Source organism: Pezoporus flaviventris, unplaced genomic scaffold (genome assembly GCF_033815535.1).
Source record: "Pezoporus flaviventris isolate CSIRO_AGI_PZ_B2104156 unplaced genomic scaffold, CSIRO_AGI_Pfla_v1 ptg000063l, whole genome shotgun sequence".
Lineage (NCBI taxonomy): Eukaryota > Metazoa > Chordata > Aves > Psittaciformes > Psittacidae > Pezoporus > Pezoporus flaviventris.
Window position 1 is genome coordinate 4,491,886 of NW_026892611.1, and position 16,310 is coordinate 4,508,195.

Below are 16,310 nucleotides of genomic sequence, written 5' to 3' on the forward strand. Positions count from 1 at the left end.
TCAGTTAACAGCTGTCATTAGTGGCTCCCCAGCCTGCTTACTGCATGCCCACAGTGCTGGGAAGAAGCATGTCTCCTTACCTCCTTGCTATGTGATTGTGAGCTTCAGGTGGTATTTCCCTTCAGAAACAGTTCGGCTTTTCCCTTTTTTCCCCTGGCTTGGCTCATGTTTGTATCTGCTGTTGCTGGGAAGAGGGAGACAGACCCTTGCAAGCCTCTTCCAGGGCCACCTGAATATCCTCCTTTGCTATGGGGAACGGAACTCCTAGCTGAATTTCATGCATCCTGAAGCAATTACATAAATGTCGCATGATCTTTATTGACTCATCCATCTGGACTGTGTGGTGTAATGCAGAGAAAAAAATCCCCATTCTCTCCAATGCTAACAGGGAGCTCAGGACTCAGAGGCAGTTTGTAGTTCAGTCTGCTCAAGAGAAGCATGCATATCAGGGAGTTTTGGTCAACCCCGGTGTCCAGCCCTCCTTGTGTCTGTCAATTTTGGAAGGTTTTGGCCTTATGGAAAAATAGACGCTGGCTTTTGTGTCAGATGTAAATGTTTGCTGGGCTGGTTGGATCCTCACTAATGTAACAGCCAACTGAACGTGGGTATGGACAAGGACCTGTCAGGACACAGCAATGAGGGCAGCACATACAGCCGTCTGTCAGCATCAGCATGCTGCCCTGAAACCTGAAAGTTGATGCCAGATTTAGGATGAAGCAGTGAGTCCCTATATGCTTCAAAATCTGTCCTCCTGAGATTAGATGAAGCTCACGCTATCTGTAGATTCACCTGGAAAGTCATTCTGGGGCGTTGCTGTTGCTGTACAGCGGAGATGTGTTGGCCTAGCCTTGGTGAGCAAGGTGATAAATCTGCGCTGCAGCTGCTCACTGTCCTTTGTGTTGCAAATTGCCCAGGCAGTTAAAAACGGCTGTGCTGGTGCATCAGCCAGTCCTGCTTTAAGAGAAGGCACAGAGATAGGAGCTATGAAGGTCAGACAAAATGGGCCTTTCCAACACCACAGCCCCAGATGGCCAGCAGGATCCCAGATAGCTGGGTCAGACCCCTCACGGGGATGTGGGGCATTTCAGTCCTGCTTTGCTTGCTGTAGATGAGCATTTGGTTTCAGTATCCTGAATGAGTAACTGGCAGGAGGTGCTGGGTAAATTGGGGAACCAGCCCTGAGAGTGGATGTGTGAGCAGTGGCTCTGGGCCAGATCCCACTTCCTTCTTGCACAGTTTGATAATGCAGGTAGTCTGGCAGAGGTCTCTGTCCTTGTGTGGGCACATAGCACAGCTCCCAGGCAAGCGCTGGCTTGGAAATGTTTTGCTCTGCTTTCCCATCTGAATCTATGCTGAGTCGTACTTCTTTGCTGGTAAGGAACAGATCTTCTAGGAGGAGAATTTATCCCGCGCTGAGTGTAAACACAGATGGAAACATGGTGAAGCCCTTTTCAAAGTCACAGGAATAAATCTGTCTAAGACTGAACATCTGGGGCACTGAAAGAGCAGGTGGAGACCTAACCCAGGAAAGGACAGTGGTGCTAAGGGATGGCTGTCTGGGGAAACGGTACAAACTGTGGGATAGTGGAAGTGTCTAACATGGGGAAATTGCCCCAAAGAGCAACAAAAGGTTCCAGAAAGATTACCATTTGGGATCTTTTCAAAAGACTCCTTCTGTTTTTTTCGTCCTGCGAGTTGCATCCCAGGCACTTCTGATGGACCAAGTTGGTTGGCTTTTCCCCTGAACTAATCTCATCTGACCTATCTAAGGCAGCATGAGGGGGATGCAACCCCGTGTGTCTTCCAGCTGCTAGGATAAACAGGATTTTGCTCCCTGGTTAGGCAGCAACTGCAGAAGCAGCTCTGCCCTGGAAGAGCAGACCTGACATAATCATATTGCTGGGAATTAGCTTCATTTTGATGGTTTGGTCAGCTCTTCTGGTCCAAGTGGCGCATTTTCTATGCTTCACAATAAGAGCACTCCTGGACAAAGGCTTGGTCCTGAAAGGCTTTAGTCACTTGCCTAACCAAAAACTAAAAACATGGATAAGTCTTGGATGTCTGAGGAAATGTTAAATAGTGTTCTTCTCCCACCCATAACCTTGGCAGAGCATGGCTCTGGCTGCTAAAGCTGATAAAATGAACAGCCCCTGTTGCTCCTGGTAGGGATACAAAAATATAATTACTTGATGAGTGACTTACGATTCAGTGAAACAAGGATCTTCTCCTTTTTGATTGAATTATGCAGCAGTATTCCTAGAAGACTGGAAGCAGATGGTGAGCTCTGGCCAGGCATTTAACAGCCTGAGTTACTGTGTGGAAGGGATGGAGCTGAGCAAGGCTGCAACATGTCACTCCTGCCTTTCTGCTTGCCTTGGATCACCATTGTGGTGTATTCCCTGGGAAAGGAGAGGCTGTAGGTTAGGGTGGGATGGGCTGTTGCAACGGATGGAGGTGTGGAGTGTGTCCAGCAGCAAAGGGCTGGTTTTACAGCAGCAGCATGCAGCCCAGGTGGCAGCAAAAAAAAGCAAAAATGTTGTTTCTGCAAAGCCAGTGCTGCTTTGGTCCCAGGTAGGCACATTGTGACAGCAATCCCAGTCCATGTTGTTACAGGACCATGTGGACCTGGGAGGTGGCAACTAGCCTCCTGTCATGCAGGTGAGCTTCCATCCCTTTGGGCCCAGGAGGAGCACAGGCAAATGCAGACAGTCCCCTGGGCTGGGCTGGAACAAACGCTGCTGTATAATTTGTGCTTCGCTGCTTCTTCTGCCCCCATATATCTTGAGCACATCAATAAAATCAAACAGACTATTAGCAGCATGTCGTATTATCAGCTGTGGATGTGTGTGCTGTGCATCAGGCAGCCATGCAGCCTGCATTTTATGAAGTGAGCTGCTCATACTACTGCTGCAGTTGCAGAAATTATCACACCCCTCACAGCTGGGCAATACTCTGGCTTTTATGAGCTACCCTAAATCAAAGGCCCTTTCTTTTTAAAGAGAAATTAACAATTCTATCCCTTTCTACTTTTTTTTTTTACTGGCATCACAGCCAGCAGATTATGAGGTGAGACACAAATCTTGTTGCTGAATTGTGCCCACTGCATTGTCTTTTTGCATATTTTTATCAAATAAGCAAATGTTCTTTTGGAGCTCTGAAGTCCTTATGAGGGAGACTCATTTTCTGCTACCATGGTCTCTTTGTGCTGAGTGGGTGATGTATGAAAAGGAATTGCAAATAGCTGTTTACAGCAAGCAAAGTCACGGAACAGCCCACTTCAATTTCTGCTATCTGTTAGAGACTGTTGTCAGTGATGGTCAAAATTAATTAAGCAGGAAGGAAGAAAGCAGGGAGGCAGTACGCATCCAGTTCTGACACTGAAATATTAATGGTGAGCTAATCAAGAAAGAGTATCTATGAATATCTAATCAGCTTACAGTTTGCATTTTTACTAAGGCAGTCAGCTTCTGGGCCACAACCCTTTCCAGGAGGTGTGAGGAGAGGAGATGGCTGCCTGATCACTCTATCTGGGAATAAACAAAGAGCTTGTGCCTACATCAGGAACTGAGGCACATTTGTCTTTTGCACCTCACAGTCCTGCTGCCACTGGATGCTGCTGTATTCTCCTTGCTGTCACCTACAGCAGCCAGGTCAGAGGGTCCAGCCCACAGCATCTCCCATGCTGTGCTCCTTCCTCCTCAATGCTATAGGGCACTCGGAGGGTTCAGCTCCTCCAGGACTGAGCTGCAGCATTTGTCCATATCCAGGTCTTGGCAAAACCTCAAAACACAGCACCTCTTGCTTTCACTGCATGCCTGGTGCAGGGCACCCTGCTGGAGGCAGTGGGCTGTGTTCCTGTCTCTGCTGCCAGTCTGTGACTGGTGTTTCCACCTCAAGTTTCCAGGCTGTTCTGGGAGAAACAGGGGATGGTTGTGTCATAGTGTCAGGGTGCACTGCAGACCCCCAGTGCCCAGTGCCTGCTCTGGGCACAATGACTGCAGAGGGGACTCAGCTGCTTTCACTGACCCACCAAACAAGTGTAAGAAAATGGGAGGAAACAATCCGGTGGCAAAGCCAGGCTGATTCTAATCAAAGTCACAAAAGTAAATACCACCTTTGGGTGCCAGGAGGAGTAAAGCGACATTTCTCTCTCTAACATCAGCGTAATGAGGGCCGTGGCTTTGGAGATTTGTATTGCTCTGTTTCTGCAAACAGCTCCCTCCTCTAACCTCTTGGAAATTGGATTTTGTGGGGCTGAGCAGTTTGTGTGCAAGCAGATAGCAGCAGGACTGATAAGCAGAAACCTGTTTACACACTCATTCATATCTAATGCTACAACTGGGCAAGGGACTGCCTGGATTATTTTTTATAATTTCTTTTTTTCCACACTATCAAATGTAATTCTTTTGGCTGGGTATCTTGTTGCTGCTTAACAGGGAGAAATCTGAGCTGGGCAGTTTTAATAGGCAACAAATGTGGAAATAATGTGAAGCAAAGGATAAGGTAATAAGCAAATCTTAAATAATAAGGAAGAATCGACTGGTGATCAGTAGGGGACAGCATACTTACACTTTCTTGGAAGAGGTGGTATTTCACATATTGCCAAGTTAGCAGGAACTGGTCACAGCCCCAAATGCAGAGAGTCCTGGCATGTCACTCTGACAGCAACAGGGAGCTTCTGGGAAAGGAAAATGGAAAGCAGATAGTTAAGAATAGCAGGGAGGTACCAGGGTTGTCCAGGAAGGTGATTGCATCAGTACCCTCTGGTCTGTAGCAGTGAGAAACCTTGCTCCAGGTGCATGGGCACCATGATGCCCACCTCCAGTTCCTTTGGACTGATGGTGGAGTGAGTAGCAGAGGTTTCTCAAGGAGGAGCTCTCTGAAATGTGCTTCTCTGTTGCTCCAATACAGCCCAAATCTGTCAGCCTTTAGGGCTTGCTGTGAAGGTCATCTGTGAGCAAGGCTAATTATTTCAAGCAAAGCAGCAGGTAATGCCACTAACCTGCTCACAGGTACTAAGCTCTGCCCTGTGCCTTGACTGTGTAGCTGCACATGAGCTGCAGGGAATTACACAGATGCAGGGGGTGTATGTTAAGCCTACAGCTATAAACATAACCCACTGGCACGTATCATGAGCACAAAGAGGGAAACACACATTTTTCATAGCTGATTCATGCAGTTGTCATGAAGATGCTGTTCAAGCCAGAAGGTAGTTACCTCTTCTTTCCGCCGTTTAATTTTCTTTAATCTGCTCATGACATTTATTGAAAGAAGTGTTTTATGCACATCAAAGCCAAAGATTTCAAAACATCACATGAAAAATTATTTAAGGTCAGCCCAAGGGAGGATATGGTAGCAAACATGAGATGGAAGATTCTAGTTTCTACAAGGAAGGTCTGTGAAAAATGAGAGGTCACGCTAATCTGTGGACCAAGGGTCCATTTGGACCTCTGGCAGTAGTTGCAAATTGGGGGTTTTATATGTTATGAAACCTTCACCAGTCTAAGCAAGGCTGTCCTTCATATGAACAGGTTCAGAATGAAAGATATCTGATAACATCTTTTCAGGAGCCTCTTCATGTGGGCTAAGAGTTTCCTCTGCCCAATGTTGGCCCAATTTGCTTTGCCTGGGGCAGTGCTCACAGGGATGTGTGCAGAGCTGAGCCATCCTTTGCCTTCACTCTCCGTAAGAGTGTTGCTGCTTCTCCCATGATTTAATGAGCCAAAGCACTTGACAAATTGAATGAGTTGCTGAAAGTGAATCCAATGCAGGGGCCAATCCTGCAGGATGCCTCTGGATGTGTTGAGCATCCCAAATGCCAAAACTGAAGAAAGGGAAATATATAAGATCCTCAGTAAACGTCTGCATTTAACTCATTTTACATGGGTAGAGGTAACAAGCTGACAGAGTTTAATTTATAGCTCAGTTCTATGCTGATTGCAAAGTACACATTTCCAGCCAGCAATCGTTAGTAAATCACTTTCCCACCAGTTCTCTTGGCATATAAAAGAAATTCCTCCCTTTCCAACATTTAAAAAAATCCTACTTCAGTATACGCTCCACGACTTTATTGCATTTTGAATATTTAAGAGGGTTAGAATCTACAACCTCAACCTTTAACAAATGTACAGTAACGTGGTAACAAATTTGCCTCGAACAGCTGCTATGTTGGTACCAACTGGCACGAAAAGGAGGGGAGTAATTGGCTTGTTTTCAGATAATTACCATAATTGTAGTGACACCATTTGGATCCCATCGAGCTGCGTTCCTGCTGCATGTTGGATAATTTAATAATTGGCAGAATTTAGACTGACAGTAAAGGTAAAGTCAGCGTATGGTGGAGAAATGAGCAGGCACCTCCCTGTGATTCTGGTACAGGCCCTTCTGTTCTTGCTGTGGCGTTTAGCAAAATCTTCAGATTTTGCTGCTTTTCTTAAGCCCTGTGACTAGTTCACACTTTTGTTCCTTTTCTGATGCTTGACCTGATGAGACCACATTTTGCACATTTTTGATTTGAGATAGATCACTTCAGTCCTAACCAAATTACTTTCTTTGTGCACTGAGTATTTTTAGCTGCCCTAGTTCTGCTGGGGGCTTGTCAGAGCTCTGCACTGAAAGTGGATTAAACCAGTCAGGTGCTTACAGGCAGCAGCCAAATGCCTTTCCTGGAGCAGGGATCCTCTGGAGCAGGGCTCATTCCCCTGACTGAACCCTCCCAGCTGCAGGGGCAGTGGGGAGCAGAGCATGTTGAGCTCAGCGTTGATGCACTGGAGGGAACTTGTCCCCTTTGTGTCTTCTTGTGCTTGCTGCTTGTGGCCAGCGTGAAGGGGTCTCAGCATCTCCTGTGTTTCCAGTCCTGACAGCTGCCCAGGCAGAGTCCCAGGAGCTGGGAGGCTGCAAGGTAAGGTTAGGAGATGGCTGAAGCTGCTGGGGAAAGACAAGGTTTTATCAGATCAGCTGGGCATTTTTGCCAAGGAGTTGCAAACTGAAGCAGAGCACTGAGCTGGTGCCTCACAGGGTTGGTATGAGTACCAAGAACCTTCCTGCAGTACACAGCTGTGGCCTTGTCCTGCCTCCATTTCTGCTTTGCAGTGCAGAGGTGAAGACACCTGACAGCAGTACTGACAGTTCCCAAGGAGAGGGGTCCCAATGGGAGAGGTGACTGCTGATGATCTGTGATGAGCTGTAGGTCTGTGATGCAGCCAATGCTCATTACGTACCAGGGAGGGCTTTGGCACAGAGTGCTCCTCTCTAATAAACCTGTCTGCCAAGATGACGTTGACGGCTCCATCCCAGCCTTGGGTACCTGGGCAACACTGGTACAGGAGGGGAGGGAAGGGAGATGACTAAAAAGCAAATCCCCAGGCTCTGGGGGTTTGATCTCTAGTGTAGCGTGGGAAGGAATGAGAGCATGTGCCAGACCAAGTTTGCAATGCTAGGGCTACATGCCTGGGAGCGGATGGCTGATCCCAACACATCCCATCTCCCTGCCCCTCACACAGAAGCTGCAGGGTAACCGTTTCCTTGCAGCATTCCCTCCCCCTCTGTGATTTATTGCTGCCAGGAGGCTGTGCATGTGGAGGTGGCATAAATCTCACCCAAAAGAGAGAGAAAGAGGAAATTTGCATTCGCTCCCTCACTGGCATACTGAATGCAGCTTTGGAGTTCACTGCTGAAACCCTGAGCAGGTCCCAGGTGGAAGGCTGAGGCACTTCCCTCAGTATAAAACAGGGACAGTGACAGGGTCTTTTATCCCTGCCAGAGGAGGCTCCCACAGTCAGCCAGGAACAGCTCACCCAGTTATCCCTAGATTATCTTCAGTCCACTCCTATTTATAATGCATGGTAACAGCCTGCATAATTCTGTAGTGTTTAAAGGCTTCAAACATTCACTGTGCTCCCCTCTACTGATCTGCCAACAACCACAAACCTTTTTAATAGCTTTTTCTCATTCAGACCTTACAATCCTCCTAGTCATCTCTGCCGGGTCTCACCCACCTCCCTCCAAGTTGGTTACATTCTCCTCCTGTGCAATGCCTCCAAAGCTCTCCCAGAGCAGACAGGCATTGTGCTAGAGTTAAAATCTTGCAAGCTGCTGCTGGAGACTACAGAAAGCAATTAGGGAGATAATAGTCAAGACCATGGTCATGCTGCTGCTATGGGTCTTGATGTCCTGTCACAAGCAGCCAGCCTGGACTAAGAGGCTTTAAAGTAACATAGCATGAGCAAAGAGGAAAGCCTAGCAATTGTTGTCTCTGAGATTACATTTTGATGGGAAACCTGTCAGTGTTTTCATATGTTGACAGTAAACTGGATACAAGGCAAACCAAGAAAAGCAAGAGAGCAAGGAGAAAATAGTGTAGATACATTAATCAGGGGCAAAAGTAGGAGGTAGTCTGCAAAACTCTGCTTCTGCTTGGGCTAATGGCTGTAAATAGCACTGAAGCCATGGAGGAAGTAAAGAATTAATTACAGTTCTGAGACCCAATCCCACTTCCAGCCACAGGCAGCATTTATTAAGATCTCACTGAGGCGGGAAAGATTGAACAAGGGACTCAGGGGACTACGAAGGGGAAAAGAATTAATCAGTTTATCTCAGGAGACTGGAGAAGTCAGATTGAATAAAAACTGGAAGTGAAATGAATGGGGGAACAATGTGATGGAAGCCTTGACCTGTTTGAAGGAGAAAATCTGGAGGCACAGACGGGAGCAGTCCCATTGGCTCTAGTCCCCCAGTATAGAAGCTGGGGAGCTTTAGGGGAAAGGCTAAAAGTTTGCCTTGACTTCTTTAATAGCTTTAGAAATGTTACATTTAGACCTCTTGGTTCTTTTGCCTTTGCCATGCAAGGCAATGCCAGCTCTTCTACCTCTGATCCTCGCTCCAGTGCATCATGAAGGTGTCCAGGAACCCATGCCCAGTATCACCGGGACCTGAGAGCCATTCCTCAGCCTCCAAAATTCCCTGGTAGCCAAAGGAGGGGTAGGAAGGGAAGCTGAAGCCAGCTGAATGAATAGATGTCCAAACCCCACATGTCCCACAACCAACACCCTAAAAGGAAGATTTTTGTCCCTGCCCATTGTCAGCCCAGTGTTTTCCATCACAATAACATTCAATTATTTCTCCTCTAAAGTGTACGACATTTTCTTCCCTCCTTTGTGCTGTTGCTTTTCTGCCTGTCCCTCTGAGAAAGGTCACTGGGCTTCCACATTCCTGCTGTGTAATGAGCTGTGACAAAAGCTCCCAATGCTGACCAGCGATGAGGTCAAAGAGTTTTAGTGGGAATTGAACAACAACATCATGAGGAGGGAGCCTGTCCCCAGCTTGTGAATGGGTGTCCCATTGCCAAGCTCCTTCCCCTCCACACAGCTCAGTGGCAGAAGCTTAATGGAAGCCACATTAGAGACTTCTCCCCCCTTGGAAGTCCCAGGCCTGATATACAGCCATAAATAAAACCTCATCTAATCAAAGTAAACTGTGAATGGGGGAACATGCTTTCTCCTCCTTAGTAAGTTTTCATCTCCAGGAATCAGGAAAGCATTCCTGTTTTTCTGGCATATCCAGAAATGGGCTCTTGCAAGAAAGCTTTAATAGAACTGCAAAGTGCACGTTGATTCAGCAGAGAGACCTCCAAAGCCCTTCTTACTGTTGGCTGCAACAGGAACACTTCCCAAGAAAACTGCTATTTAGGAAGTTCCTGACTTTACTAGATCAGCCTCTTTCACAGAAGTACAGCTCTGTGCCTGTTTTAATCAAGCTTCCAGGTTACTGAAAATTACTGGTTATAGTAAAGCACGGAAAACAGCAAAGCAGGTTGCAAGGAAAAGACGCTGTGTTAACCGCTGTGTTGTGCAATCCTGAGGATGACAGAAAGCTTCGCAGCAGGATGTTTTTTTTTCCCCTGTGTTACACCAAAGAACAGTCAAACAAAAAACGTACATTCTGCTGATTCTCTAGTGGTATTTCCTAGCAAAACCACTAAATACTGTTTGGTGTGTTAGCTGGAGTTTAATATGCACAAATGATGGGAGGGAGGGACATGCACTGTGTTACAGTTAATGGTTTTTGAAACCTGGCATTTAGAAGTTGTATGTCCATGTAATGTACCTCTACCATCCTAACTCTCTGATGTCCAACAGTGACAAAACCTGGTCCTTCTGACACTGAGCACTAGCACCCACCTGGCTGCATGGTGTCAGCCCCTTCCCTTCAAGGCAGAACTGACTTCATATTTAAGGTGAACAAACCACCAACCTACAGCTGCAGGCAAGACTTAAAACCAAATCCAGAAAACCCAGTATGTTCTTCAACACATGCATTGTTTTTCAGACCAAAAACAGCCAGAGAACTCAATGTGAAACTGGCACAGAGATATATTCTTCAGAAAGCTAATGAAAAGGATACTTGCATGGGGGTACAGATAAGACAGGAAATGATTTCTACTTTCTTTACTACTAGATTGGAGGTACCCAGTTGCACCCGTCTGCTTTTTTTGTAGTTGGTGCTACCCAGTGATACCTCACATGTAGACAGAGGTTACTGTTATCTAACCAATACAAAATCTTCTGTCACTTTCCCGTCAGGCTTCTCAAATGTGGTGGTGAAAGACTCGATGCATCTCACTTTAATGCCCGTTGGGTTTATTGATGGGTCCCAAAATTAGATCAGCACACCCTGGCAGGCTCAGTAGCTTAGCTAGGCTTGTTACTTTAATGAAACACTAATTGCTGCTTCTGTAATCTAAAGAAGTGTCTTTGGTCCTGCCGCAGCTTCATTTAAGCAGTGTTAATTGCCAAAGCTAATTATGCTGCTGTTGCTCCTAGATACGGGTTCAGGTTAGGTCTATAAACAATAAAACCAGTAGCCCGTCTGCTGTAGCTGACGCGACCTGTGCAAGGCTGCAGCTCTGTATGGTGCTGGCTGAGGGCATCTCTCTGCTCTCAGTGCTTTCTGTGCACAGCAAAGCACAGGACAGGTCCTTTGCAGGGAAAAGGAGTTACATCCCTGTCCACTCTGCACAGGACAGGACCAGGGAGGTGACAATTTCTAGACAAGAGACCTTGCAACAAATCTTCTGCTAGAATAGGATTCCAGTTTTGAGAGGCAAAAACGGAAGAAAGCTTGCTGTTCCTCAGTTCCCCAGGTGCAGGTTTTATTTACCACTTTAAGCAGCTATCCTAAAAGGCCTGAAATTTCTTCTGTGTTGCAATTAGTGGAAAGTAAGAAGCAAACAGAAGATTTGGGGTTCCACTTCTCCAAGACAAAAAACCCTCCAAACGCCTTTTTGGTTGTACATCCCATGTCTGTTTCAGCGAGGAAATTCCCAACTGAAAAGGTGCATTACACCAATTAAAACACCAGAACTTTCTAAGATCTTTCTGACAAACAAGCTTACTGGTAGGGTAAGATATTTGCTGCTTAGAACAGCCTCGTATAATTGCTCCAAAGGGATTACTCTGCCAGGCCCCTTGGAAACCTCCACTTTGGGACTGGAGGCAGAAGCAGCCTGGAGTTGGCAGCTGTGCTACTGTTGCTAAAACCAGTGTGAATCTTCACCAGCATGCCGGTGGCTCAGAGCTGACAGCCAAACCACAGCAGTCAGGGAGAGCCACGAGGAAGGAAATTTCTCATGAGCTTGGCCATGCTGCCTTACTGCTCTCCTCCTCGGTGCTGGAGAGAAGCAAAAGAAAGAGGGCAATGCTATGGGTTATTATTCTGGAGAGGACTTTACAGAATCCTGCCTAGGAAACATGCAGTAAAATAGATTTTATCTTAGATCCAATTAACAGCTGAGTTACGGGACTCAAGTGAAATAAAGGGTGGTGAAGCTCCAAGACTATTTACATGATTTATTAGAACACGGCTGTCTGCAGGAGTGGGCGGCAGCCGTTATGTTTTATTTATGAGGACACGAGGGGGAAAGGGCTCAGCTATCAAGCTGCTGGGGGGTTCCTACCCCAGTAGCGAACAACTTCTACAGCAAAGGCACTAACAGCCCCCCTTTCACTAGCATTGCTAGCTGTTATGGGACTCATTGGCATATCAGCCATGGCTCACCAACTGGGCTCGACAGAGCTGCTGGTGGAAAAGCACCATTCATTTCCTCTGACTGGCTTCAAGGTTTATACAGAGGGAAAAGCCAAAGCTTAGAGATCCAGAAATAAAAACTAAAATCCTTGGAACTACTAGCAAGGAGCAATGCATGTAGTGGGAGTTTTTGCAGCAAGCATGAAGAAGGTAAAACATGGGTCCTCTCATCTCTGTTTCTGAAACTTCCCATTTTAAGCATCTTCCAGGCCAGAAAGGGATATTTGAGCTGACAGCCTTGGAAGAGCTCCACAGTTTGATGTTTTTGTGTTTGTAGAGGAAGCACAGAAGGATTTTCAGTGACAGATGAAATCTGCAGTCCTAACACAACCAGTTAAAGTGATTTTGCCTCTTGAAAGCCAAACTATAAGGTTTCTATCAAAGAGATGTTTGATACCAGGTAACTAAGTATTGTGAGAAAAATAAGAGTGTCCATAGTTTTCTCACATTGCAATCAGTATTTGTATAAAATAGCTGCTTTCCCTGGCTTGCATAGCAATGCACAGGAGTCACACCAGCTGCTGTTTAATTGTACTTCTTTTTCTTCTGTAATTTTTCAGAAGCAGCTGATGTGCAGTGGTAGGAAAATACAACCAGAAATAACGTGACTGTCTCTAACTGGCACCTCTCAAGAAAAGTGGCTTTGTTTGTTGGGTTTTTTTTAATACTTCAATGGTGTTCTGAATACCTGTTCAGAAGAGAGGCTCTGAAGCCCCGTCATATCACTATCACAAAACTGAGTGCTCCAGAGGGAAGAAGCCTGATTAGGTTTATTATTTATTGCTAGAGCAGCCTCAGAGCAAATCCCTTCCCAGCAAGACTATGTTCAGTTCCAGCATATGCTGTTTGGACCCGTAATTTGAACTTAAAAGCTTAAAAGTACTTTTTTTCTAATGGGTAGATGTGAGCTTTCTTCCAAATCTCTACAGGAGGTAGAAGGCTCTCCAGGGGGGTGTGTGCCTTTTTTCTGTTAAGTGTTTCTTTAATGGGTTCGGGGAGCAGCACTATCAGAAATCAGCCTTACAGTTGCAATTTAAAGCTTTGGTTCCCAACCACCTTCTCAGCTTCTTTGTTCACTTTATTCACTCAGTCTGATCTCTTATAAGAAAATCAGAGACCTCTCTCATGTGTTTCCAAAAGCTGACTTAAGTAGCATTTTTTAATGCTCATAAATAAAGTTAAAACATAATTTGCAGAGTAAGAGCCATCCATTAGAAGTCAGGTTGCTACATTTAGTCTTCTACTGTCAGAGAGAGAGCCAAGAATGCTGACAGACTGCTTGCAAGGTGAATTTCAAATAGAACCAAGTTTTAACAAAGTCATATGTGCATCTTGCTACCTAAAATGCAGTCACACAAATATCTCCAAGCTTTGGTATTCCTGAGTGACTGCTAACACAGCTCCCAGAGGCATCTGAAACGCGATGCAGTAAGACAGCTGAGCCGTATGGGGAGTTCTAGGCAATCGTTGTCAAAGATGTTGTGATCTCTCATGTCCCAATTTAGGGAGCACTAGAGAAATAGCAGAAAACATGATTTTAAATAAAGGGCAAGAAAAATGTTATATAAATGCATCAGCGGTGAAGTCTCTGCAGTAGAAAACTGCTGGGTTGTTTTTCCAATAGCATTTCATCCAATTCTTAGGTTTAAGACAATAAAACCTAGTTTATAATGTACACGCTCATTTTAATAAGGGACCTGTCTTCCTCAGTAGTGCTTTGGCATAGACTCTACTTATAACTCCATTGTGCTGAAGTGGCAGCAGCTTATTTTTTGCTTTTGAGAAGACAGCAGCACACAGTGTAATCCCTAGAACAGAGCAGAGATGAGTATGGTCTGCTCTTGCAGGAGTGCCAATGCTTGATTTTCACTAGGAATCACTAGGAATGCAGCCTCTCAGGAATATATGGTTGTCCTAAGAATTGATACTAGGTCTCCTGACTCACAGACAAGGTTAACCCAATCAACCATCCCTCCTTATTAGAAAGGGTTATTTTGCTCATTTCCTTTATCCAGATTTGCAATGCCAAGGGAGATGACGCTTGCAAAATTTAGCTAAAAGCTTTCAGCTGCATTCCCATGAGCACCAGTACAATGGCTGTTGCGCACAGGTGCCAAAAAGGAGCATTATTTGAAATAGAGCAGATTTTCAGGGTACGGACAAAGTGATTTGTTTCAAATCCTTCTCCAATTCCCTTTCCCTTGCTAGCCCGTCCACTAGAATTCATGTAGGTTTGATTGGAGCCACATGGGATGGTAGTCTCCAAGTATGACTCCCTGGGGTGCAGAGTAGAAGCACTGTTGTTGCAGAGTGAGGGCTCAGCAAGGAGCTCCCCTTCCATCCTACCTGACCAAAGCTGCCAGCAGGGAACCATTATGGGCAAATGGTTCCTCTGCCTCTTTTTCAAGAGCTTGAATTGGACCCAGAGCCCATTTTAGCCTATTAGTTTAGAATGAAGTCAGCAGAAAACCCAAACCAAATCATAGAAAAATCAGTGCAACAATTCAGAGTTTCAGTTTTATCAAGTTATTCAAAGTTTGGCAGCCAAGCAGTAACAAATGGCCATTAGCACTGTTTATTTACTGTCATGAAGCATCCAGTATTGCAAGGTGTACAGCAGATGGGAGGAACAGGCAGGCCCTTGCATCCAGAAACCTACAGCTTAGATTCAGTCATAGCAAAACAAGGGAGTTTTTCTACATCCCTCTCCCCATCCCCATCAAAATCACCATAAACTCTTAGTTTCAGGATAGTGCTGTTACTGCCAGTAATTAAAAGCCACAAGTAGAGCTACATGCAGTGTATTTGCTAGGCACTGAAGTGCTATGCACAAGACAACCCAGAACCTATCCCAGCCCCTCCTCGCAGTTTAAGCTATGGTGCACTTTGTATTGCAGCAGGTCTAGCTAGCACATACATGGGGCAGTTACTGCAGCTCAGACAACAAGCAGCATCATAAGCTAGGATGGTCTGATGACTTGAGATCACCATTTCACATTTAAATGGCCAGGTACAGCTTTGACAACCAGCAATTTCTTGGCTCAGCTTCTCTGCTCTTCCCTGCTCAGCCCCTAGGCACTCACAGCTTGCTCCTAGGGTGCTCCACACCCTGCAGTAAACCACCTTGCAAAGCTCATGGCTCTTACTCACCACCAAGCTCTCCCCTCCACCCCTGCTCACAAACTCCTCTTTAAAAACTGTGTCAGCTGCGAGGATGCAGATGGTCGCATTTGCATCAAACAACTTTTAAATTATCATTCAAATTAAATTAAATTGAAAATGCAATGAGCTGTTCCTGTAGATCCAGGCGCACAAAGACGAGTTAATGAAGGTCACATTTGTAACCAGTGAAAAACATTTAAACTGTATCATGCCTAGCACGGTATGCCATTAGAATAACATGTCCTTCTAAATCAGAATAAATTACTCTTGAAGGCCTTGTGCAGGATTGCTCCCTATTCCTAGGAAAAGCTGGTCTTTGGGACCTTTGTAGTTCGAACAGGGAGGAGTTGTGCTGGGTCCAGCAGAGCACCAGCAAAACTCGTTGGCCATGTGCAGAGTCAGGCCTCAGGCAGCAGTTTGGGCTGTGCAAGTCCTGCCTGCTCTCCTTGACTAAATGCAAAGCCAGGCGACCTCGGAAAGCCCTAAGTCAGCTGAGAGGCACTTCTACAAACAAGAAAGCTATAGCTTTGCAAACATGCAGTCTGTGTACCTCTGGTTGTAACTGCCTGGTTTAAATGCACAGAACTGCGTGCCTTTGCCTTGCACTGGGTTTGCAATCATCTTTGAAAAACTGCCCTGTGATGGCTTTTGAGACATCTGTCATCCGCACGGCTATGCGTTGTCGCAACAATGACATACAAATTAACCATACCTATTTCCATGTGCTGAGATGAAAAATGTTACCAGTTTGACTTGCAAGTGGCAGGGAACAGGCTGCTTCCTTGTGAGGCTTCCCACGGCCGGCTGCTGTTCTGACACCAGGCTGGGCTCCAGTAGAACACTGTGTGAATTCAGGAACTGAGCAGTTGACTGAGTGACCTGAGTCCAGGCAACCATGGAGCAATAACCTGAGCAAGCCAATGTGAAGCAGAAATTTGTAGTTCTTTCTCTCTCCTTTGCATGATACCATGCCTTATCTACAACTGCTACAGGCCACATCGCATGCTTCATCCTGAGAAATGAACTATCATTTAGTATATGGAAATAAACAGCAAAAATACATG

At 45.7% G+C, this 16,310-nt stretch overlaps 2 protein-coding genes across 8 annotated transcripts in view; one reads left to right on the forward strand and one right to left on the reverse strand.

The window, feature by feature from the left end:
• Positions 1–16,310, forward strand: part of LHFPL7 (LHFPL tetraspan subfamily member 7) — a 62,082-nt gene that overhangs the window by 18,833 nt on the left and 26,939 nt on the right. The window lies entirely within an intron of this gene.
• SPATA22 (spermatogenesis associated 22) overlaps positions 1–16,310 on the reverse strand; it is a 63,356-nt gene that overhangs the window by 12,994 nt on the left and 34,052 nt on the right. For 3 of the 7 annotated variants that reach the window (XR_009746401.1, XR_009746397.1, XR_009746403.1), the window contains exons 9-11: positions 15,959–16,154; positions 4,570–6,894; positions 2,203–2,399 (exon numbers count right to left, since the gene is read on the reverse strand). The gene's annotated coding sequence lies outside the window, so the exon portion shown is untranslated. Of the gene's footprint in view, positions 1–526; positions 1,387–2,202; positions 2,400–4,569; positions 6,895–15,958; positions 16,155–16,310 lie in introns of those variants that run through there. The other 4 variants (XR_009746400.1, XR_009746402.1, XR_009746399.1 and 1 more) reach the window with 4 other exon arrangements.